Genomic DNA, 23,981 nt, shown 5'->3' with positions numbered 1-23,981 from the left:
GGTAAATACAGAGGTAGTTACCCAGCAAATACATGATACATCATAATGTATTACTGGGTAATTACCACTGGTAATAAGAAGGTAAATACAGAGGAATTATCCGGGAAATTATAGTGTATTACTGTGTAATTACCACTGGTAATAAGAAGGTAAATACCGAGGAATTACAGCTGAAGTACTAAGTAAAACCTTGACTATTACCCATCAACTCAACTAAGTAGCGTGTAGTTGTAACTGTTTTAGGTTGGCAATAACTCCGATATTGTGTACTTCCTAGGAAATTAGGCAACCAATTCTTATAAACACCTATTATCCAAGGTTTATGTTGTTAACAGCCCAAGTTTAATGATGTACTATCTAGAAATTAGCATAGTGCTTGCAAATAAAATACTTTTTCTTAGTTATTATTCGTAGCTGCACCCATTTAGAAAGGGTTTATTCGATTTACCACAATGGAATTACTTACCTGGTAACAAGCTCTGCAGGAACAGTTTTCCTCTAGTGTTATGGTACATCTTCTTAAATACTGGGTACAAGGCCGTTTGTTTCCATGGTATTACCAGGTTCTTACCATATAATTTATAATAGATACATTCCATTATCCATGCAGTCAAGACAAACTTGTACCATGTACGTTCTGCGACATTACCAAGTAAAACACACCAATTTACCAAGTAATTAAGGCTGAAACTGTACTGTAAAAGGAAGCCTCGTTTATTTCCATGGTATTACCAGGTTCTTACCATATAATTTGTAATACATTATTCCCTTTTCCATGCAGTCAACACAAACTTGTACCATGTACGTTCTGCGACGTTACCAAGTAAAACACGACAATTGACCCAGTAATTAAGCTGAAACTGTACTGTAAAAGGAAGCCTAGTTTGTTTCCATGGTATTACCAGGCTCTTACCATATAAGTTGTAACTGGTTATTCCCTTTTCCATGCAATCAACACAAACCATATATGTTCTGCAACATCGTTCACCAGTAGTTAAGCACTTTAATTGTTGTTATAAAACCCCAAACCACTGTTGACGAAAGGCATATTAAAATTAAACAAAATCAAAGGCTTATCTTTCAAACAGTGCATATCTCACAAACAGGCACTGAACACTGAAGAAATCGGACAAAAAAAAGAGCCGTCCACATCAACTCAATTTAAATGTTACTGATGGTGTTTTCATAAAACACATGACATTGTTATGGCAAGTGACCACAAGGAAGACTGCTTCAACCTCTTCAATTTGAATAAGCGGTGAATGCCATGCAGCAATCTGCCTATGGGAGCATCTTTGTGGTCATTCGCAAACCAATGAGTCCACTCGATGAATGACAGATGACTCTTTAGTGTCTTCTCTGTGAGGTATCCCTGCAGTCTCCACATCTGGGATTTGAAGGCTGACCAAGACCTGACCAGGTACCTCCAAATCTCCCCTTCCATACTTTAATAAAGAAGACAAGAAACAAGAAAATAAACATTAGGACTGTCAATTAATGAACATTTCTAGAACATGTAGAACTCAAAGATTATTTTGTTTATTAGTTAAAAAAGGATGCGGGTCCTCTGACCAAGGGCGTAACCACGCATTCTTTGGGGGGGTCGTGTCCCCCCCAATGTTGAGAAAATACTAACCTGTCCCCCCCAATATACAGCAGGTTAAAATGTAAAATATATGTTCTCTTTTTATGAACCCTGTCAATGGATCGGTCTCTTGTTATGCAGTGATGTTGCTAGGTACGCGTCCTGCGTCCCTGACGCATTAAAATCTGAAAGGACGCACTAAACTCACTATCCATGCGTCCCGGGGACGCATCTCATTTTCCCCATGAAAAACGATACATTGTGAACATTAAACAACTCGTGTTTAATCACAGTAACTGGCCAAAGAAACCTTCTTGTGAGCAGATCGGACAAGTGATGTTTCAACCCTCTGCGCATGTACTCGGCGCAGATGTGATCCCCTGTACAAGGTATCGCGACATGCTAATTTAGCCGCTACCAAAACAACTAGCTCGTCACCGCTGATTTCATTTCAACAATTAAAAATACGAACTTCATAGTAAATAAACCCACGTTTCCACTGCTCGATGCTGTGCTCATTCGTGTCGAATGAGCAAATCAAACAGGATTTTTTTGCAATCCTTCTGATTGAATATATGTACATTTATGACAAAATCGTGAGGACTAGGCTTGTGACACACACACACACACACACAAATGTGGCGCTCGCGCGGTAATAGCTCATTGGCGCCACCTAGTGATCATTATGTGCAAATGCACAGCCTCTCATTAAAATGACTTAGGGGTCATTTGACCCCTCTTGCGGCGCTAGGAGTAAGTAAAAATGGCCCGGCGTTTCTAGTGTTAAACATGAACGGTTGAGTACTCCAGCTCTAACCATATCATACCACCATCAAGGAGTTTAACACTATTAATTTAATTTAAGAAATAGAATAATAATAAAAAAGAAACACATTTTTTAAACTGGGGAGTCGGGACCCATTGAATTTCTCAGGGACCCACCCAACTCGCCACCTGTGGGTCCCGGGGACTCACTACATTGAAAACCTATCAACATCACTGGTTATGTCTTATTTATTTTCAATTTATGTTGAGTGTGTGAATCCCCCCTCCTAATTGTACACTTGTGCGATTTAGTTTGAAACCGCCTCGCGACTTTCTGCGTTGTCATGGTTACCCCACACTCTTTCTTCAGTGAGAGCCAAGAAAGTAAAGTTGAGTAATGGAGGATTTGAGGTTACCTAAAAAGCTGAAGAAACTGGACCAACAGCCAAGCATACACAGTTTTTTTTCAGACAGTAAGTAACTTGACAGGCATGCTGAAAGCAGTGGCCAGACAGGGACATGCTCTGGACATGCAGGTGATAAGGTGAGAATTTTGAATATGAGACTAGACAGCCTTACAACATTGTTTATAACCTGGGCCTACATGTCAGCAATACATAAAAGTAGCCTACTTCTAATACAAGCAGAATATATAGACCAAAATGATCACGAAGGTCAGCCACTGTTCTTCTGATAACATAATGACATGTGGTCATGGGTATGTGGTATTTTTCCATTGGAAGCTATCCTTTTTGCTACAGTACTACTGGAAGAGCATAATTGTAATTGGTAGGTGTGTTTAAGGTCAGTAAGCAGCTAACCAAAACAAAGTGTGTGTGTGTGTGTGGGGGGGGGGGCGGGGCAGACATTACATTATTACACTATTCCTTTAGATGTGAATTCAAATGGTCAATGTAGTCCTCGAAACTATGTTCTAAATGTCCACATTTTCATAAATAAATATAGAATTGTAGGCAATGCACTTAACAAATAATAATAAAAAATTGGACCCCCCCAATGTCTAAACCATGGTTACGCCCTTGCCTCTGACCATTGTGTTTGGTCATATTGAAAAGAGAAAAATGCATAGCCATAAATACAGTTAATAGGACGGGAGGGGAAAGGCTGTTAGCTCCGGTTAGCACTTTAGCATCGAGCTAGCGGAGCTTCTGTCATTCAAATAACTCGGACATGTTGTTTAAAACCTATAACACCCAATTTATTAAAATATCCGGATTTAATCGGGCTCTCTCCCATAAGTACAGTTAATAGGACGGGAAGAGACAGGCTCTGTTAGCCCCGGTTAGCGCCATGCTAAAGAGCAGCTCTACCGGAGCATGCCACCTCAACAGGTGCAAGTTAGCCTCCGGTTTGATATTCGCCAGATATCAACATAAGTGCAATACATTACGGGCTTAGTATGTTGAGGACGGTGCATCGCGAAAATCACAAACACATGTTGTCGCCATTGATGTCTGTGCAACAACGTCATTTACGTTCTGGCCGCTACCTGTTTTAGGGACCGTCAACAAGTTACACTCATCGACTGGTGGCAGAGACGTTACCATGGAATTGTTTCTGGAAATAAATCATATAAAATAATATAAAAATCACTAAAAAATACATTTTGTCACCTGATTGTAGTAGTAGTTGCCAATGGTGGGCTGCTACTTACTGCAGGTAACTTTGCTAATATATTGCATTATTGTTAAACGGGAGGCAATTAATAATTTCAAATATAGTTTAGTCGATTTTTGTCGAATCTTAAACTATTAACTGCATTATGATTAACTATATTGCAATATATTTGTGTGATTAATTTCCTGAAACAATTCCATGGTAACGTCTCTGCCACCAGTCGGTGAGTGTAATTTGTTGACGGTCCCTAAAACAGGTAGCAGCCAGAACGTAAATGACGCTGTTGCACAGACATTGATGGCGCCAACATGTGTTTGTGATTTTCGCGATACGGTGTCCTAAACCGTCCTCAACATACTAATCCCGTAATGTATTGCACTTATGTTGATGAATCTGATTGGGTGGTAAACCGAATATCAAACCGGAGGCTAACTTGCACCTGTTGAGGTGGCATGCTCCTGTAGAGCTGCTCTTTAGCATCGCGCTAACCGGGGCTAACAGAGCCTGTCTCTTCCCGTCCTATTAACTGTACTTATGGGAGAGAGCTGATATTTTAATGAATTCGGTGTTATAGGTTTTAAACAACATGTCCGAGTTATTTGAATGACAGAAGCTCCGCTAGCTCGATGCTAAAGGTCTAACCGGAGCTAACAGCCTGTCCCCTCCCGTCCTATTAACTGTATTTATGGCTATGCCTTTTTCTCTTTTCAATATGACCAAACACAATGGCCAGAGGACCAGCATCCTTTCTTAACTGATAAACAAAATAATCTTTGAGTTCTACATGTTCTAGAAATGTTCATTAATTGACTGTCCTAATGTTTATTTTCTTGTCTTCTGATTCTTTATTACAGTATGGAAGGGGAGATTTGGAGGTACCTGGTCAGGTCTTGGTCAGCCTTCAAATCCCAGATGTGGAGACTGCAGGGATACCTCACAGAGAAGACACTAAAGAGTCATCTCTCATTCATCGAGTGGACTCATTGGTTTGTGAATGACCACAAAGATGCTCCCATAGGCAGATTGCTGCATGGCATTCACCACTTATTCAAATTGTAGAGGTTGAAGCAGTCTTCCTTGTGGTCACTTGCCATAACACTGTCATGTGTTTTATGAAAACACCATCAGTAACATTTAAATTGAGTTGATGTGGACAACTTTTTTTTTGTCCGATTTCTTCAGTGTTCAGTGCCTGTTTGTGAGATGTGCATTGTTTGAAAGATAAGCCTTTGATTTTGTTTATTTTTATATGCCTTTCATCAACAGTGGTTTGGGATTTTATAACAACAATTAAAAGTGCTTAACTAGTGGTGAACGATGTTGCAGAACATATATGGTTTGTGTTGATTGCATGGAGAAGGGAATAACCAGTTACAACTTGTATGGTAAGAACCTGGTAATACCATGGAAACAAACAAGGCTTCCTTTTACAGTACAGTTTCAGCTAACTTACTGGGTAAATTGTCATGTTTTACTTGGTAACGTCGCAGAACGTACATGGTACAAGTTTGTGTTGACTGCATGGACAATGGAATGTATCTATTATAAATTATATGGTAAGAACCTGGTAATACCATGGAAACAAACAAGGCTTCCTTTACAGTACAATTTCAGCTTACTTACTGGGTAAATTGTAGTGTTTTACTTGGTAATGTCGCAGAACGTACATGGTGCATGTTTGTGTTGACTGCATGGATCATGGAATGTATCTATTATAAATTATATGGTAAGAACCAGGTAATACCATGGAAACAAACGGCTTCGTACCCAGTATTTAAGAAGATGTACCATGACACTAGAGGAAAACAGATTCCTGCAGAGGTTGTTACCAGGAAAGTAATTCCATAGTGGTAAATCGAATAAACCCTTTCTAAATGGGTGTGGCTATGAATAATAACTAAGAAAAAGTATTTTATTGGAAAGTACTATGCTCATTTCTAGATAGTACATCATTACATTTGGGCTGTTACCAACATAAACCTTGGATAATAGGTATTTCTAATAATTGGTTGCCTAATTTCCTAGGAAGTACACAATATCGGAGTTATTACCAACCTAAAACAGTTACAACTACACGCTACTTAGTTGAGTTGATGGGTAATAGTGGAGGTTTTACTTGGTACATCAGCTGTAATTCCTCTGTATTTACCTTCTTATTACCAGTGGTAATTACACAGTAATACACTATAATTTACCGGATAATTCCTCTGTATTTACCTTCTTATTACCAGTGGTAATTAGCCAGTAATACACTATGATTTACCATGTATTTACCGGGTAACTACCTCTGTATTTACCTTCTTATTACCAGTGGTAATTACCCAGTAATACACTATAATTTACCATTTATGTACCGGGTAAATGCCTAGTAATTAGGGGACTGTAAAAGGAAGGGTTACCAATTACTGTCGTTTATATCTAACTCATGATTGTTTTTGTAAAAGTGTAATGTCGAGCGACAGCAGCTTTCTCACTCCTTATGTGCTACTGTATAAAACCTGGTTTTGCGCCTGCACTAATTGCTTACGGCCATACCACCCTGAACAAGCCCGATCTCGTCTGATCACGGAAGCTAAGCAGGGTCGGGCCTGGTTAGTTCTTGGATGGGACACCGCCTGGGAATACCAGGTGCTGTAACCTTTTTCTTTTTCAACTCGAGCTCATTGCCTCCGTGGCCTACCGTGACCTACCGTGACCTGATGTTTACTGCCAACCGCTTTGGAGGATTTAAGCAACATACAAAGACTGACAACGTCTCTCAAAACTATTTTTGTGAAACATGAGGACAGTATAGTGATACTGCCAGCAGGGAGCACCAGAGAGCTGAAACGACAGTTGTACATTTCTTAAACTTTCACCAACACAAACACGCACCCGCACTTCAGGGCCCTGTACCACGAAGCTCGCTTAGAGGGTTAGCGAGGTATGTTGAGCTCCAAGCCTGGGTTAGTTGTACCACGAAAGTCTATCTCTTTTAGCGTCGCTTTATCACCATGGTGACTTATGCTCGCAAGCAAACCTGGTCGGCTACTTAAATCGGCGTGCGCAGCTTCCTAGCCCCTCCTCTGACAATGGCGTCACCATTTGTGGGTGTTCCCGTGGACCCCGGCGCACTTCTCGTACAGGCGTCTCTCCGGAGACAAGGGTTTTACGGGACAGAACCGATCCCTTGGCATTGTCTGACGATATTCAGATTTCAGACTTTATTGTCATTGTGCAAACAACGAAATTGGGGTTCTACATGAGAGATACAGATTCTCATCAGAGGGTGTTCGTTATTTGATCGTCCTTTTGGACCTTATGTAGACAATGATTACTGTTGCGCATTGTGTCTCAGTGACAGAGTGCTAGAGTGGAGGTAGCGTGGACTTATTCACTAAAGCTTATGGAATTATATTTTTGTGCTTATTTCGAACTTGAACCCATATTTTCAAGGCCGTGCTGGCACCACATCTTGGGGGTAAAATGCATGATGATAGACCGGCGAATTTGAACCCCGGTCGCTGGCGTTCGGGTCTTATAGGCCTACTAATCCACTACGCTACAGCCGCTACCTCTCAGCGGTCGAAAACATGCAAAACATTTCTTAAATAGGGTGTATTTAAAGTGAATTCCCTAAATTATAGAATAAGGCAGGATGGACGTTGCTTATGCATTTTTAAATCATCATCATTCTATTTGGATTAATGGCGAACAATTCTGCATTTGGCATAGTTATTTTACAGACAATATGCAGAATCTTTTCACTTATACTCATATAGACTGCTTGATGTATCGTAAAGGTGAGAAAAATGACGCAAAAAACGCCCCTTTCACGTGAACGCGAACTGAACCTAAAGCGGAAAACCTGGTTCTACTAATTGAATCTAAAGTGAGCTTCGTGGTATCATTTAACTCTGATTGCGAGTTGCGGCTCTGTCGAGACAGGTTTTCCCAAGAAAGCCTGGGTATGTTCAGCGAGCTTCGTGGTATAGGGCACAGATCATTGGAGGACGGCAAAAAATCACCACCCGTTCTCTGACACTTTAACCGTTAACCTTGGTTCAAACATTTAACATCACACGCACACGCAGTGTATTGCAGATAATTAATGAATTCAGATGTCACAATGATCGTTTACATGGATAAGGAGTCCTACTGAATCAATTACAGCCGTTTCTATCTAACTAATGATTGTTTTTGTAAAAGTGTAACGTCGAGCCTCAGCAGCTTTCTCACTCCTTATGTGCTACTGTATAAAACCTGGTTTTGCGGCTGCACAATTTGGTTACGGCCATACAATTTGGTTATGGCCATATCACCCTGAGCACGCCCGATCTCGTCTGATCTCGGAAGCTAAGCAGGGTCGGGCCTGGTTAGTTCTTGGATGGGAGACCGCCTGGGAATACCAGGTGCTGTAAGCTATTTCTTTTTCAACTCAAACTCATTGCCTCCGTGGCCTACCGTGACCTGATGTTTACTGCCAACCGCTTTGGAGGATTTAAGCAACATACAAAGACTGACAACGTCTCTCAAAACTATTTTTGTGAAACATGAGGACAGTATAGTGATACTGCCAGCAGGGAGCACCAGAGAGCTGAAACGACAGTTGTACATTTCTTAAACTTTCACCAACACAAACATGCACGCGCAATTCAGATCATGGGAGGACGGCAAAAAATCACCACCCATTCTCTGACACTTGGACCGTTAACCTTGGTTCAAACATTTAACATCACACGCACACGCAGTGTCTTGCAGATAATTAATGAATTCAGATGTCACAATGATCGTTTAAATGGATAAGGAGTCCTACTGAATCAATTACTGCCGTTTATATCTAACTAATGATTGTTTTTGTAAAAGTGTAACGTCGAGCCTCAGCAGCTTTCTCACTCCTTATGTGCTATTGTATAAAACCTGGTTTTGTGCCTGCACTATTTGCTTACGGCCATACCACCCTGAACACGCCCGATCTTGTCTGATCTCGGAAACTAAGCAGGGTCGGGCCTGGTTAGTACTTGGTTGGGAGACCGCCTGGGAATACCAGGTGCTGTAAACATTTTCTTTTTCAACTCGAGCTCATTGCCTCCGTGGCCTACCGTGACCTGATGTTTACTGCCAACCTCTTTGGAGGATTTAAGCAACATACAAAGACTGACAACGTCTCTCAAAACTATTTTTGTGAAACATGAGGACAGTATAGTGATACTGCCAGCAGGGAGCACCAGAGAGCTGAAACGACAGTTGTACATTTCTTAAACTTTCACCAACACAAACACGCACGCGCACTTCAGAACATGGGAGGACGGCAAAAAATCACCACCCATTCTCTGACACTTTAACCGTTAAACTTGGTTCAAACATTTAACATCACACGCACACGCAGTGTATTGCAGATAATTAATGAATTCAGATGTCACAATGATCGTTTACATGGATAAGGAGTCCAACTGAATCAATTACTGCCGTTTATATCTAACTAATGATTGTTTTTGTAAAAGTGTAACGTTGAGCCTCAGCAGCTTTCTCACTCCTTATGTGCTACTGTATAAAACCTGGTTTTGCGACTGCAAAAATTGCTTACGGCCATACCACCCTGAACACGCCCGATCTCGTCTGATCTCGGAAGGTAAGCAGGGTCGGGCCTGGTTAGTACTTGGATGGGAGACCGCCTGGGAATACCAGGTGCTGTAAGCTTTTTCTTTTTCAAATCGAGCTCATTGCCTCCGTGGCCTACCGTGACCTGATGTTTACTGCCAACCGCTTTGGAGGATTTAAGCAACATACAAAGACTGACAACGTCTCTCAAAACTATTTTTGTGAAACATGAGGACAGTGTAGTGATACTGCCAGCAGGGAGCACCAGAGAGCTGAAACGACAGTTGTACATTTCTTAAACTTTCACCAACACAAACACGCACGCTCACTTCAGGGCCCCGTTTCCCGAAAGCGTCGTTAGCCTAAGTGGATCGTGAAGTGCGTCGAAAGGGCATCGTAGAGTTTTCACCGCGTTTCCCGAAAGCATCGTGGGGAACGAACGTCTTGAAAACGCTCGTAGCTAACGAGTACTCCAGGGGTGCTCGTAGGTACTCGTAGGACGCTAAGAGCATCGTCAGCTATAGCCTCAGTGGCGACACCATCGGACATTCCGTCTATTGGATGCGTTTTATTAAAAAGCAGTGCGCCTTTATGTTCTTAGTTTGGTAATTAATAAAGATTATGAATTAATATATTAACAAAGATGTTAAAATGGCCAAAATAAAACGGGACAGTCCAGAAAATGTTTGCGCAGGCAGGGCACTCAAAATGTGTGAGAGAAAGTGGGGGGATTTGTGCAGACTGACATAGGCTACTCATAAAACGTAGCATAAAATAATGTAAAAAATATAATTAAATTAAAAATAAAGAAATAGAATAAATTATAAAAAACAAGCAAAGGAGCAGGCAAAAGGCTGGGATATGGTGGGGATTGGTCACGTTGACGGGAATGTTTAGTGACATGTGGGAGGGTGGAGGGGGTTAAAAAAAAGTCTCAATCACTCTTCGACGCGCATGAAAACCAGCCGCGTAGTTATGAGGGAGGCCGTCCTCACACCGATCTTCCTCGTCGTCATCGTCCTCAGCGTCCTCCGGTTCAAGCAATGCCACCCCAGCCTTAGCTGCAATGTTGTGCAACATAGCCGTCACACATATCACGGCGCATGACTTGGCCGGCGAAAACTGGAGCCCTCCGCCTGACCTGTGAAGGCATCTAAAGCGCAACTTCCACCTCCCGATCGTGCGCTCAACGATGCACCGGGCCAGATGGTGGGCTTTGTTGTATTCCTCATCAATACATACCTTACCCTATTTCCGGAAGGGCTTTTATAGCCAATCAAATTATCAATCAAGGAAACCCTTATGCGGAATCAGATTAAGTCGGCTCTCTTTGCTGCGCAAAGCATGTTTCAGAAATCAGCCCATTAAGATAAATGTAGTTGTCACACAAGCTATTTTTAATTTTTTGTCATATGGAATTATTTAGGGGGGGAAAATGCCGTGAAACGCACAGTGCATTCAGGATTAGGACTGATATATGTCGGTTTCAGCCTAATCAATTGTGTTTTAATGTCTTTAGCATTCATATAATTGCAGTCTATTTTTTTCGTAGGCTACTCTGCTGTTGTCCTTGATGGGGATATATTTTAACCCTTTTTAACACAATTTTCCTGCGACATTCCTGCGTCTCCCCCTCCTACGGAGCCCATTTCAGCACCGTGTCAGTAGACAGTTACAATCCTACGACGTCGTAAGTGCAGCGAATGCGCGTTCACGTTAAATGGAGTTTCGGGAAACGCTCCAAAGAAATTATCCATCGGGAGAATGATCGTACGAGCAAAGATCCATCGTTATCGGGTAACGGGGCCCAGATCATGGGAGGACGTCAAAAAATCACCACCCATTCTCTGACACTTTAACCGTTAACCTTGGTTCAAACATTTAACATCACACGCACACAGTGTATTTCAGATAATTAATGAATTCAGAGGTCACAATGATCGTTAACATGGATAAGGAGTCCTACTGAATCAATTACTGCCGTTTATATCTAACTAATGATTGTTTTTGTGTAACGTTTTGTGTAAGTGTAACGTCGAGCCTCAGCAGCTTTCTCACTCCTTATGTGCTACTGTATAAAACCTGGTTTTGCGCCTGCACTAATTGCTTACGGCCATACCACCCTGAACACGCCCGATCTCGTCTGATCCCGTTCAGGTGCGCAAGCAGGAAGTGAGCAGAGAGCAGAGAGCAGTTGAGTGTTTGTAGCTACCTTTATGCTTGTTTAAATACTTTATTTTTTGATTTTTCTTGATACATCTCCCCCAAACAGTGAGGTACTGTTTGGGGGGAACATAGTTCTCCCATTGTTTTAGGGTAGGATTATTATGCGGACGGACATAATGGGAACGGATCATGGAAACGGGAAAGGCTCGGATGAAGTAGACTGCGGAAAGGTAGACCAGAGGGGAGGAGAGGCTGGTGAGAAAGAGATTAGATACGACAAAGAATTGACCGTGAGTGTGGAACTGATCGGGGAAGATCCAGTAACGGTGATGGAGTTTATGAGAGTGACGAGAGAGGTGTGCGGGGAGTTGATGGCGTGCCGTAAAACTGGTTTGAAAAGGTACGAATTGACAATGGGACATCTCAGCGGGAAGAATAGGCTAATGGACGGTTTCAAAATAAGAGGGGTTAATATAGTTGCAAAGGAGCTTACAAGTGACGAAACGGTGGTGTCGTTCTTGGAGCTTCCGGCATACACCACGGACAAGGATGTTATAATGAAGCTACAGGGGTGGGGGGTCTCTGCTGCATCACCGATCAAAAGGAGAATGTGGCCTGGCACTAACATCGCAGACGGGACCAGGTTTCTAAAGGTGAAGTTTAATGACTTGGTCAGGTCGTTGCCGTATTCGACGCAGTTCAGCACAGCTACGGGTCCCCAGTACTTCCGGGTGATCCATGACAGGCAGGAGAAGGTATGTAGGATGTGTATCCAACCGGGGCACATTCTGAGGGACTGTCCGGAGTTTAAATGCCACAGGTGCCATGGACAGGGGCACTACGCGAGAGAGTGTGGCACAGACGGAGAACAGAGGCAACAAGGAGGAGAAGGCGGGAGCCGGGAGACGGACGTCGGCGAGGAGGAGGAGCGACCGAGAGGAGAGGGAGGAGAAGGCGGTAGCGGAGCTGAGGCGACTGAAGCGGAAGGAAGTGGCGTGGGAGTCGGCGGGGAAGGAGAGCAGGAGGACGAGGAGCAGGAAGGAATGGCAGAGGACGTGAGCGCAGCGGAAGAGACAACGGAGACGGGAGGAGAGATGGAAAGGGAGGAGAACGGCTGCAGCGCGGACAGTGCGGTGAGGGGGACGGACGAGCGAGAGGAGCGGAGCAGCGCGGGTGAGGGAGCGAAAGGAGGGGAGAAGAACGCGGGAAGGAGTGGAATGACTGTGGTGGGACAGGGAGGAGGAAGTTCGGTGGCAAGCGGGATTAAGTTTGGGTGGAGGGCTTCTGATATAACAGAAAGTAGGAAGTGGGTGGCTTCGGATATATCAGACAGTGGGGAGGAAAACATGGAGGTGGTGGGTGGAAATAGGAAAAGACCATCGGGGAGGAAGGAGAGAGAAGATAAGGGGAAAAAGAGTGCAAATTAATAATATAACGTGTTGAATCTCTTCTCATTTATACTTTTAATGATCAGGATAACTTATTTTAACGCGAATGGGCTAAGGGACAGGAACAGGAGGCAGCAAACCTTGATGGTGTGTGAGGCAGACATAATATGTTTACAAGAGACGCATTGGGATGAGGAGGTTATGAGGGTGGTTGAGAGAGAATGGTTGGGGGACATGTATGTGAATAATGGTGGTGTTAAGTCAAGAGGGGTAGCAATTTTAGTGAAAAGGGGAGTGGTTGAGAAAGTGACGAAGTGTGTGGATGATGGTGATGGGAGGGTGATAGGAATTACTTTTGACTGCTTGGGTAAAATATGTCGATTGTTGAATGTGTATGCGCCGAATGAGGTGAAGGAGAGGAGGTTTTTTTTTGAGGGATTGGGGGGAATGTGTGTGGAAAACTGTTTGGTGGTGGGTGACTTTAACGTGTGGTGTGGGAGGTTGGATGCGTCTGCAAGTATGTGTTTCAGGAATGACTTGTCAAGAGGTGTGTTGGAGGAGGTTATGAGAGACAATGGTCTAATAGATGTGTGGAGGGAAAGGAATCCAGAGGGGAGGGTTTTTTCAAGGAGGCAAGTGGTGAGAGGAGTTTTAAAACAGAGTAGGATCGATTTAGTCTAGAGTACAAACGGCATTGCAGGTAGGATAGGGAGAATTGAGTATAAGGTTACTGCGCTCAGTGATCACATGGTGTTAGGGTTTAAGTTAGGTCAGGGGTTTGAGAGGAGAGGGGGAGGCGTGTGGTGTATGAATGGTGAGTTGCTGAGAGAAGAAAAGTACAAAAGGAAAGTGAGAGAATGTATATTGAGGAGGAAGAATGAGAGAATGTATGAGGAGGACATTGGGAGGTGGTGGGAGAGTTTGAAAGGAGAGATAAAGGAATTGAGTATGGGTTATAGTAGAGGCAGGAATATGACACAGAGAGAGAGAGAGGAGGTTAAAGGGAGATTTAGCTAGAGAGGCAAAGAGAGCGGATGAGGTGGTAGGCTATGATTTGGGGAAGTATATTAGAATTAAAGATGAACTGAAGGAGATAGAACAGAGGAGGTGTATGGGTGCAATAGTCAGAAGTAGGGCCAGATATGTGATTGAGGGAGAGAAATGTACAGGATTCTTTTTAGGATTAGAAAAGATGAAGCAGAAGAATAATTATTTAGAAAAGGTGGAAGGAAAGGAAGGGGAGATGATTACTGATTTTGTAGGGATAGCTGAAAGAGTAGAAGATTTTTATAGGGATTTATTTAGGAAAGAAGAAGTGGATGAGGAGAGTATGAGGCAGGTGTTGGATAGTGTGAAAGCCAGGTTGAGCGATGATGATAGGGAGATGTGTGAGACAGGAATAGGGACGGGTGAAATAAATGAAGCGATAGGAGGGTTAGGGAAAAATAAGAGTCCAGGGATAGATGGGTTAATTGGTAAATTTTATGTTGAGTTTAGGGAGGAGTTAGTGCCAGTGTTAGAGAGGTTATTTAGATGGATAGAGGAGAAGGGCGAGATGCCGCTGAGCATGTCGACAGGGTTAGTAACGGTGATACACAAGAAAGGGAGTAGGGTTAAGCTACAGAATTATAGGCCACTTAGTATGTTGAATGGTGATTATAAAGTTTTAGCAAGGGTGTTAGCCAACAGGGTCAAGCAGGTAATAGGGAAGGTGGTGGGAAGCACACAGGCATATAGTATACCAGGTAGGGACATAGCAGACACAATTAGCAGTATTAGGGACATAATAGAATATATGAAGAGAGATAAAGGGGGGATAGTTGTACGTTTAGATTTGAACAAAGCATTTGATAGGGTGGATCATGATTATTTATATAGAGTGTTAGATAAATTTGGTTTTGGGCACAGGTTGGTAGGATGGATAAAGAGGATGTACGACAGGGCAGTGAGTTGCGTTAAAATCAATGGGATTGTCACAGACGCATTTAGACTGGAAAGGTCGGTTAGGCAAGGCTGTCCGCTGTCGGCACTGCTCTACTCCTTGTCGGCAGAGCCGCTAGCGGCACTTCTAATGCAGAATGATAGGATTAGGGGTATAGAGTTACCAGAGGGGCGGGTTAGTTTATTATTTCAGTATGCGGATGACACGACAGTTACAGTAAGGGACAGGGAAAGTGTAGTTGAGGTAGGGCATCAGGGGCAAAAATAAACATAGAAAAGTCAGAAATCATGTATGTAGGTGTGGAGAGAGCAGGTAGGAGGGAGATGGGATTGAAAGAGAAAAATTATTATTTTAGGATGTTAGGTGTGAATTTGGGGATAAAGGATAAAGAAGGGAGAGATATGCAGTTTGAAGGGATAATGAATGGGATTAGGAAGACGTTAAGGTTTTGGAAACTTAGAGGGTTGAAGCTGAAGGGGAAGGTGACAGTTGTGAATGCGCTGGTAATGAGCAAGCTTGTGTATGCAATGAATGTGTTGGATGTGCCTGATAGAGTTTTGAAGGAGGTGGAGAGAATGGTGAGTGAGTTTGTGTGGGGAGGGAAGGGAGTTAGGATAGCCAGGGAGGTGATGGAAAATGAGTATGAGGATGGTGGGTTAAAATTGATTAATTTAGAAAGGAAAAAGAAAGCCCTGAGGGTGAAAATGGTGGTGAGATATTTAAAGGACAATGGGGATCATATATGGAAGGTGTTTTTAAGGGAAGCAATTAATAAGTGTGGTGGGTGTGGAGAGAGTGGAGTATATATGGAACTAAAGAAAGGTATGTTGGTTGGAGTGTCTGAGTTTTATAAGGAGGTGTTGGGAGCGTGGGGAGAGTTTGTGAAATGTGTGAAGTATGAGTGTAAGGATGTTAAGCAGGTATGGGAGCAACCAGTGTTTTTAAATCCAAAAATCACATTTGAGGGGAACACAATTTATAACAGGGTGATTTGGAGAGCAGGGGTTAGGAAGGTGAAGGATTTAGTTTATGAGTATGTACCTGGGTTCATGAGGGCACAGGTAATGGTCGACGAGGTGAGGGAAAGAGGGGATGAAATATGGTTGGGTACGGCACAGGGAGTGTTGGAAAGGATCAAGGAGGGTATGCCGAGAGAATGGGTTGGGATGATTGAGAGAGAGGCTGTGGTGAATGGAGAAGGTGAGATGGAAATGTATGTGGGGGAAGGAGAAAGGAGGGTGAGTCTGAAGAAGGTGAAAACGAGAGTAATGTATAGATGTTTAAGAGGTAAAGAAGTGAGGAGACCGGCTGCAGAGAAAGCATGGGTTAGAGTGATGATTGATATGGATGTAGGGGGAATATGGAGGAATTTAAGAGTGAAATGGAACTGCATTGAATGTGAAGATTTTGATTTCCTTTTGCGGCACAATAGGGTGTTTAACAATTTAATAATCAGTAGGTTTGATGTGAATGTGAGGAAGGAATGTGATGTGTGCGGAGTGGGGGTGGAAACGTGTATGCATGAGTTTGTTGAATGTTGTGAGTTGGAGGGATACTTTGGGAAAATTAAAGGATTAATAAACAGATGTTGGGGAGGAGGGTTTGTGGAGAGAATGGAATGGAGAGAGTTGTGGCTGTTTGGGGTGACAAGTAGGGTGGAAGGTTGTAATGTTAATCTGTTAAATTATGTTTTAAGCCACGCAAGGTTTGCTGTCAAGCTCAGGAGAAATTTGGCCCATTATGAGAAGAAGAGAGTTGAGGTATGGAGTGTTTTTAAGAGTATAATGAGAAGAGATGTAAATATGGTGTATAGTTATGTTGGTGTATACTTTTTTATCCCCAAGATAAAAAAGGAAGAGTCATAATCATAGAATTTAAATACAAAAAGATAGAGTACAGAATAATTAATATATATGCACCAAATATAGAAGCAGACAGGAAGGCTTTTTTTTTGGATTTAGGAAAATGGTGTGTGGGAAACTGTATAATAGTGGGATTTTAATTTAAAAAGTACAAGGTTGGATATGGCAAGAGGGAAGGAATTTAAAAATGATGCTTCAAGAAAGGTTTTTCTGAAAACAATGGAGGAAAAACAATTAATTGATGTATGGAGAAACGAAAACCCAAACAGGAGAGAGTACTCAAGAAGGCAAATGGTAATGGGGGAATTAAAACAAAGCCGAATAGACTTGTGTATAGCACATCAGACAATGGTTACATTTATAAAAAATATGATGTATAAATTCACATCATTCAGTGACCATGCAATCCTGTCAATAGAGGTTGGTACTGGGATAGAGAGAAGGGGAGGAGGAGTGTGGTGCCTAAACAGTACTCTCCTAGAGGAAGAGGGATATAGAAATAAAATAGTGGCCTGCATAGAGAATGGAAGAAAGAACATGGACATGTGTAGAAACAAGGGATTATGGTGGGAAAGACTGAAGCAAAAGATAAGGTCAATAAGTATTAGATATGCAAAGGTCCGTGCTTTTAAAGAAAGAGAGAAAATAAAATGTTTGAAGGATGAGCTGGCAGAAGAGGCAGAAAGAATTGATAAGGATCCAAAACATAGCATAGAAAAATACATAAAGGTGAAATCCAAACTGGACGTTTATGAACAGAATAAATGTATGGGGGCAATAACAAGGAGTAGGGAGAAATATGCGATGAAGGGGGAGAGATGCACAGGCTATTTTTTGGGATTAGAAAAAAGGAAACAGGAAAGGGTATATATTGAAGAGTTAGAAAATGAAAATGGAGAGATAATAAATGATTTTGTAGACATTATTGGAAATGTTGGGACATTTTATAAAAATCTATACAAAAAAGGAAATGCAAAGAAGGAAGATATAAATACAGTATTAGGTAATATTAATAAAACGATAACAAATGATGAAAAAAGTATGTGTGATGACAACATCAAAGACATAGAAATAAAGGAAGCAATAATGTCATTAAATACCAATAAAAGTCCGGGAACAGATGGCCTTACAAGTGAATTTTATAAAACATTTATAGACGATCTGCTACCAATTTTAAACATACTTTATGCAGAGAAGGAGCAGGAGATACCAGAGTCGCTGGCAACAGGACTAATAACGATCATATATAAAAATAAGGGAAGCAAAAGAAAACTGGAAAACTATAGGCCGCTAACTGTACTAAACACGGATTACAAGATCTTAACAAAGGTATTGGCAAACAGAATAAAAACAGCAGCACCAACAATCATAGCACCAACACAGGCGTATGGGATACCAGGGAGGGACATATCGGACATTATTTGCACAATAAGGGACACAATCGAATGCATGGGGAAGGATGGTGGAATTATTTTAAGTATGGACCTTAATAAAGCCTTCGATAGGGTTGAGCATAGTTTTTTATTTTGCACATTAGAAAAATTTGGTTTTGGGCAAAGAATAATCAACTGGATTAAACTATTGTACAAAAATGCAAGGAGTAGGATAAAAATAAATGGAGCTATAACAGATCATTTTCCATTGGAAAGATCTGTGAGGCAAGGGTGCCCGCTATCGGCAGTACTTTACAGCTTAACTGCAGAAAGTCTCGCGGAAATGATAAAGAAGGATAAGGAAATAGAGGGGATAAAATTGCCAAATGGGGGTGAAAGCAAAATACAGCAATATGCTGATGACACCACATGTATGGTAAAAAATATGAATAGCGTGAAAAGGATAATGGGAAAAATGGAAATATATGGGAGAGCAGCAGGGGCTAAAGTAAATATAGACAAAACTGAAATAATGTACGTCGGAAATATAAACAAATGATTGTAACATACCTTTTAGAGTTTCAAATGATTATATGAAAATATTGGGGATAAATATGGGAGTGAAAGAAAAGGAGGCGAGAGATGAGACATGGAATGGGGTAATAAATAAAGTGAAAAACACATTAAATGCGTGGAAGCCGAGGAGATTGAAATTAAAGGGGAAGGTTTTAGTGGTAAATGCATTAATACTATCCCAGATTGTCTATGCCTTGACTGTGATAGACATGCCAGAGTGGGTGCACAAAGAGCTAAACGGCACAATTACAAATTACATTTGGGATGGGAAACTGGCAAGAATAGCACAAAAGACACTGATAGGGAAATATGAAGGAGGATTGAAATTGGTGGACTTGAATATTAAGAAAAAAGCAATACGAATAAAAACTGTTAAAAAGTATCTGTATGATAGGGTTGATTATGGATGGAAAAATGTTTTTAAGGAATATTTATATAAAAATGGAAGATGTGAAGAAAACGGTCTAATAATGATAATGAAAAACTCCATGTATGAGAAAGTGCCTAGATATTATAAAGAGGTGTTTGATGCATGGGGGAAATACAGAATAAACATTAAATATGAATGCACAAAATAATAAATCAACCAATATGGTGTAACCCATTGATAAAAATGAACAATAACATGCTATGGGATAAAAAAATATTTTATTCTGGACTAACAAATAAAACATTGCCTATATGAATTCATACCTGGGTTTCTAAGATACCAGGCTATAATAGACACAGTTAAGGAGTATGATGAAGAAATGAACGAAACCACTACTGTAAATATGTACGATAAAATAAAAGAAAGCATACCAATAGATTGGGTGAGGCAAATAGAAAATAACGTGGTTATAGAAAGGAAAATAACGTTCCCCGAGTTATATATAGAAAATAATGGGGAAAAAAGGCCACTAAGGGATTCAAAGGTAAAGGACTACTACAAAGCGCTGATCCAAAAGGAATTTAAGGAACCTGCATCGGAAAAGGTTTGGGAAAAGGTGTTCCCAGGTATGGAAGGAAATCAAATATGGAAGCAGTGGAATGTAAGCAAAAATAGTATAGAATGTCAGGATCATGATTTTAAATTACGGCACAACAGACTGTACACAAATGTGGTGATACACCAAATAAATAAGGATGTAAGAAGGGAGTGCGATATATGCAAAACTGATCCGGAGACATTAATGCATTTGTATTATGAGTGTGACAAATTGAAGATCTTTTTCATGAAGCTAAAGGAATTCTTGCAGGAGAACTGGGGGAAGCAGTATTTTGAGGGAAAGGACTGGAAAAAAACATTTCTGTTTGGAGTATGGGAAAAGAAGGAGAAAGTAAACATAAATATGATAAACTATGTACTAAGTCATGCTAGATATGCTGTATGGCTAAGAAGGAATCTAGCACATTTTGAACAAAAAATAATATCTGTCTGGGCCTACTATGTATCAGGGTTGAAAAAAGACATAAGTTTAATTTTTAAGTATGAAAAGGAAGAATTTCAACATTTTGTTAATGGATGCAGTTTCATTTCTGTCAATGACAAAGGGAAACTGATGTATAAGATTGAATAATGCATGGCAGGAGGACCTATTTGTTGAAATGCTGATGTTATTGTTTACTTTTATTTTATTTATTTTGTGATTTTACATTTGAATTCAAGTATATGTTTTTTCCCCTCTGTGTAGATTACGCTTGTATATAAAATCTGATTTATTTTTATAATAAAAAAAAACACGCCCGATCTCGTCTGATCTTGGAAGCTAAGCAGGGTCGGGCCTGGTTAGTACTTGGATGGGAGACCGCCTGGGAATACCAGGTGCTGTAAGCTATTTCTTTTTCAACTCAAGCTTATTGCCTCCGTGGCCTACCATGACCTGATGTTTACTGCCAACCGCTTTGGAGGATTTAAGCAACATACAAAGACTGACAACGTCTCTCAAAACTATTTTTGTGAAACATGAGGACAGTATAGTGATACTGCCAGCAGGGAGCACCAGAGAGCTGAAACGACAGTTGTACATTTCTTAAACTTTCACCAACACAAACACGCACGCTCACTTCAGATCATGGGAGGACGTCCAAAAATCACCACCCATTCTCTGACACTTTAACCGTTAACCTTGGTTCAAACATTTAACATCACACGCACACGCAGTGTATTTCAGATAATTAATGAATTCAGATGTCACAATGATCGTTTACATGGATAAGGAGTCCTACTGAATCAATTACTGCCGTTTATATCTAACTAATGATTGTTTTTGTAAAAGTGTAACGTCGAGCCTCAGCAGCTTTCTCACTCCTTATGTGCTACTGTATAAAACCTGGTTTTGCGCCTGCACTAATTGCTTACGGCCATACCACCCTGAACACGCCCGATCTCGTCTGATCCCGTTCAGGTGCGCAAGCAGGAAGTGAGCAGAGAGCAGAGAGCAGTCGAGTGTTTGGTGAGACCTTTATGCTTGTTTAAGTATCCTATTTGATTTTCTTTGATACATCTCCCCCCAAACAGTGAGGCACTGTTTGGGGGAATATAATTCTCCCATTGGTTTGGGGAAGGAATATCATGCGGACGGACATAATGGAAACGGGAAATGGAAACGGAAAAGGCTTGGATGGAGTAGATCAGGGTTCCCCAATTAGTTTTTCCAGAGGGCCAAATTTGGTCAAACATGCCATGCCAAGGGCCGAAATGTCGTTTCATTTTTCTAATTCGCCATTTTTATGTGCAAATTTAGCTTTAATTATAATTACTGTTTTTGCGATAATGCAGGAGGGCTAGATCAATTAGGTTTAAATAGCATCCAGCTTCGACTGGAGGGCTTCAATCGCTTCGTACATGTCAGCAACAGTGTGGTTCTTGCCTTTTAGCTGCAGGTTAAGGTGATTCAGATGAGACATGATGTCACAAAAAATTAACATCTGCCAACACCTTGGCGTCAGCCCGCCAGAAATTCGCGGGCTTTTGGGCTCTGCAGGCTGGATAAAAATGACACACGTTCATCACGCAGGTCGCACACCCTCTCCAACACACGGCCTTTACTCAGCCAGCGAACATCGTTGTGCAGCAACAGATCTTTGTGTTCAGCTGACATTTCCTCGGCACCTGCTTTCATAGCTCCACAACTTTTGTTTAGATTTTTTCCTCTTGATTTAAGATTTCACCAGCCATGTGAATTGCACATTGTTTAATGAACTCTGCATCAGCAAAGGGCTTCTTAGCTTTATCAAGCATCCAGAAAACATGCAATGAAGCAGCTGTTGCGCTCTCTTGTGCCGATGCCGTTTTGCATATGGTTAAAACTGACCGCTTGTATGATGTCAACATGCTTGCAATCTTTGGTTTGCGTTGCTCAGATTTTTCTGGGAAACTTCCATTAAAGCTGGCAGCATGCAAACAGTTTGTGTCAGGTTGTCCGATTTAATGACAGCCACCCTCTGCTTGCATATTAAGCATGTCGGCTTTGCGTTGGCATGGTCCGGTAAAGAAAAGCAATACTCATCGGTCCATTCAGTTTTAAACTGGCGGTTCTCCTGGTTGACCTTCCTTTTCATGGCAAATGACATGTTTCTTTCATCAATTTTCAATCCGTTGATTTTTGGATAGCGGGAAAGTGACGCACGAAGCACGTTATTACGTCAGCACGCAGTAACGTCAACGGTCAAGTGGATGGTGTGGGCTGAGGGGAAAATATAGCAGACCGCGCAAATAAAAAAAAAAAAAAAAAAAAAAAAATTTTTTTTTTTTTTTTTTGGAGATGACATGTGACATGTGGGTCTGCGCGGGCCGGACATTTTGCTCTTGCGGGCCGGATCTGGCCCGCGGGCCGCTAATTGGGGTTCACTGGAGTAGATTATGGAAAGAAAGACCAGAGGGGAGAAGAGGTTGGAGAGGTTAAATACGACAAAGAACTGACCGTGAGTGTGGAACTGATCGGGGAAGATCCAATAACGGTGATGGAGTTCATGAGAGCGACGAGAGAGGTGTGTGGGGAGTTGAGGGCGTGTCGTAAAACCGGTTTGAAAAAGTATGAATTGACAATGGGACATCTCAGCGGGAAGAACAAACTTATGGACGGTTTTAAAATAAGGGAGGTTAGTATAGTTGCAAAGGAGCTCACCAGTGATGAAACGGTGGTGTCGTTTTTGGAGCTTCCAGCGTACACCACGGACAATGATTTGATTCTGAAGCTACAGGGGTGGGGGGTTTCTGCTGCCTCACCTATCAAAAGGAGAATGTGGCCAGGCACTAACGTTGCAGACGGGACCAGGTTTTTGAAGGTGAAATTTAATGACTTGGTCAGGTCGTTGCCGTATTCAACGCAGTTCAGCACAGCTACGGGTCCCCAGTACTTCCGGGTGATCCACGACAGACAGGAGAAGGTGTGTAGGATGTGCATCCAACCAGGGCATATCCTGAGGGACTGTCCGGAGTTCAGATGCCACAGGTGCCATGGACAGGGGCACTATGCAAGAGAGTGTGGCACAGACGGAGAACAGAGGCAACAAGGAGGAGAAGGCGGGAGCCGGGAGACGGACGTCGGCGAGGAGGAGGAGCGACCGAGAGGAGAGGGAGGAGAAGGCGGTAGCGGAGCTGAGGCGACTGAAGCGGAAGGAAGTGGCGTGGGAGTCGGCGGGGAAGGAGAGCAGGAGGACGAGGAGCAGGAAGGAATGGCAGAGGACGTGAGCGCAGCGGAAGAGACAACGGAGACGGGAGGAGAGATGGAAAGGGAGGAGAACGGCTGCAGCGCGGACAGTGCGGTGAGGGGGACGGACGAGCGAGAGGAGCGGAGCAGCGTGGGTGAGGGAGCGAAAGGAGGGGAGAAGAACGTGGGAAAGAGTGGAATGACTGTGGTGGGACAGGGAGGAGGAAGGTCGGTGGTAAGCGGGATTAAGTTTGGGTGGAGGGCTGCTGATATAACAGAAAGTAGGAAGTGGGTGGCTTCGGATATATCAGACAGTGGGGAGGAAAACATGGAGGTGGTGGGTGGAAATAGGAAAAGACCATCGGGGAGGAAGGAGAGAGAAGATAAGGGGAAAAAAAGTGCAAATTAATAATATAACGTGTGAAATCTCTTCTCATTTATACTTTTAATGATCAGGATAACTTATTTTAAC

The 23,981-nt window shown here is 42.1% G+C and overlaps 1 protein-coding gene, 3 non-coding genes and 1 pseudogene across 4 annotated transcripts in view; all 5 read left to right on the top strand.

Annotated features, from left to right (window-relative positions):
• The window catches only part of pde4ca (phosphodiesterase 4C, cAMP-specific a), a 185,504-nt gene that overhangs the window by 34,877 nt on the left and 126,646 nt on the right, over positions 1 to 23,981 (top strand). The gene's annotated exons all lie outside the window — the stretch shown is intronic.
• Positions 6,510 to 6,628, top strand: LOC130388388 (5S ribosomal RNA; annotated as a pseudogene).
• On the top strand, positions 8,273 to 8,391 carry LOC130388382 (5S ribosomal RNA). The gene has a single exon (XR_008896414.1). It is a non-coding gene; the product is annotated as a 5S ribosomal RNA (ribosomal RNA).
• Positions 8,911 to 9,029, top strand: LOC130388381 (5S ribosomal RNA). The gene has a single exon (XR_008896413.1). It is a non-coding gene; the product is annotated as a 5S ribosomal RNA (ribosomal RNA).
• On the top strand, positions 9,549 to 9,667 carry LOC130388379 (5S ribosomal RNA). The gene has a single exon (XR_008896411.1). It is a non-coding gene; the product is annotated as a 5S ribosomal RNA (ribosomal RNA).

The sequence above is a fragment of the Gadus chalcogrammus genome, chromosome 8 (assembly GCF_026213295.1).
Source record: "Gadus chalcogrammus isolate NIFS_2021 chromosome 8, NIFS_Gcha_1.0, whole genome shotgun sequence".
Lineage (NCBI taxonomy): Eukaryota > Metazoa > Chordata > Actinopteri > Gadiformes > Gadidae > Gadus > Gadus chalcogrammus.
Note: the sequence above shows the minus strand (reverse complement) of the source record. Positions and strands in the feature narration are given on the sequence as shown.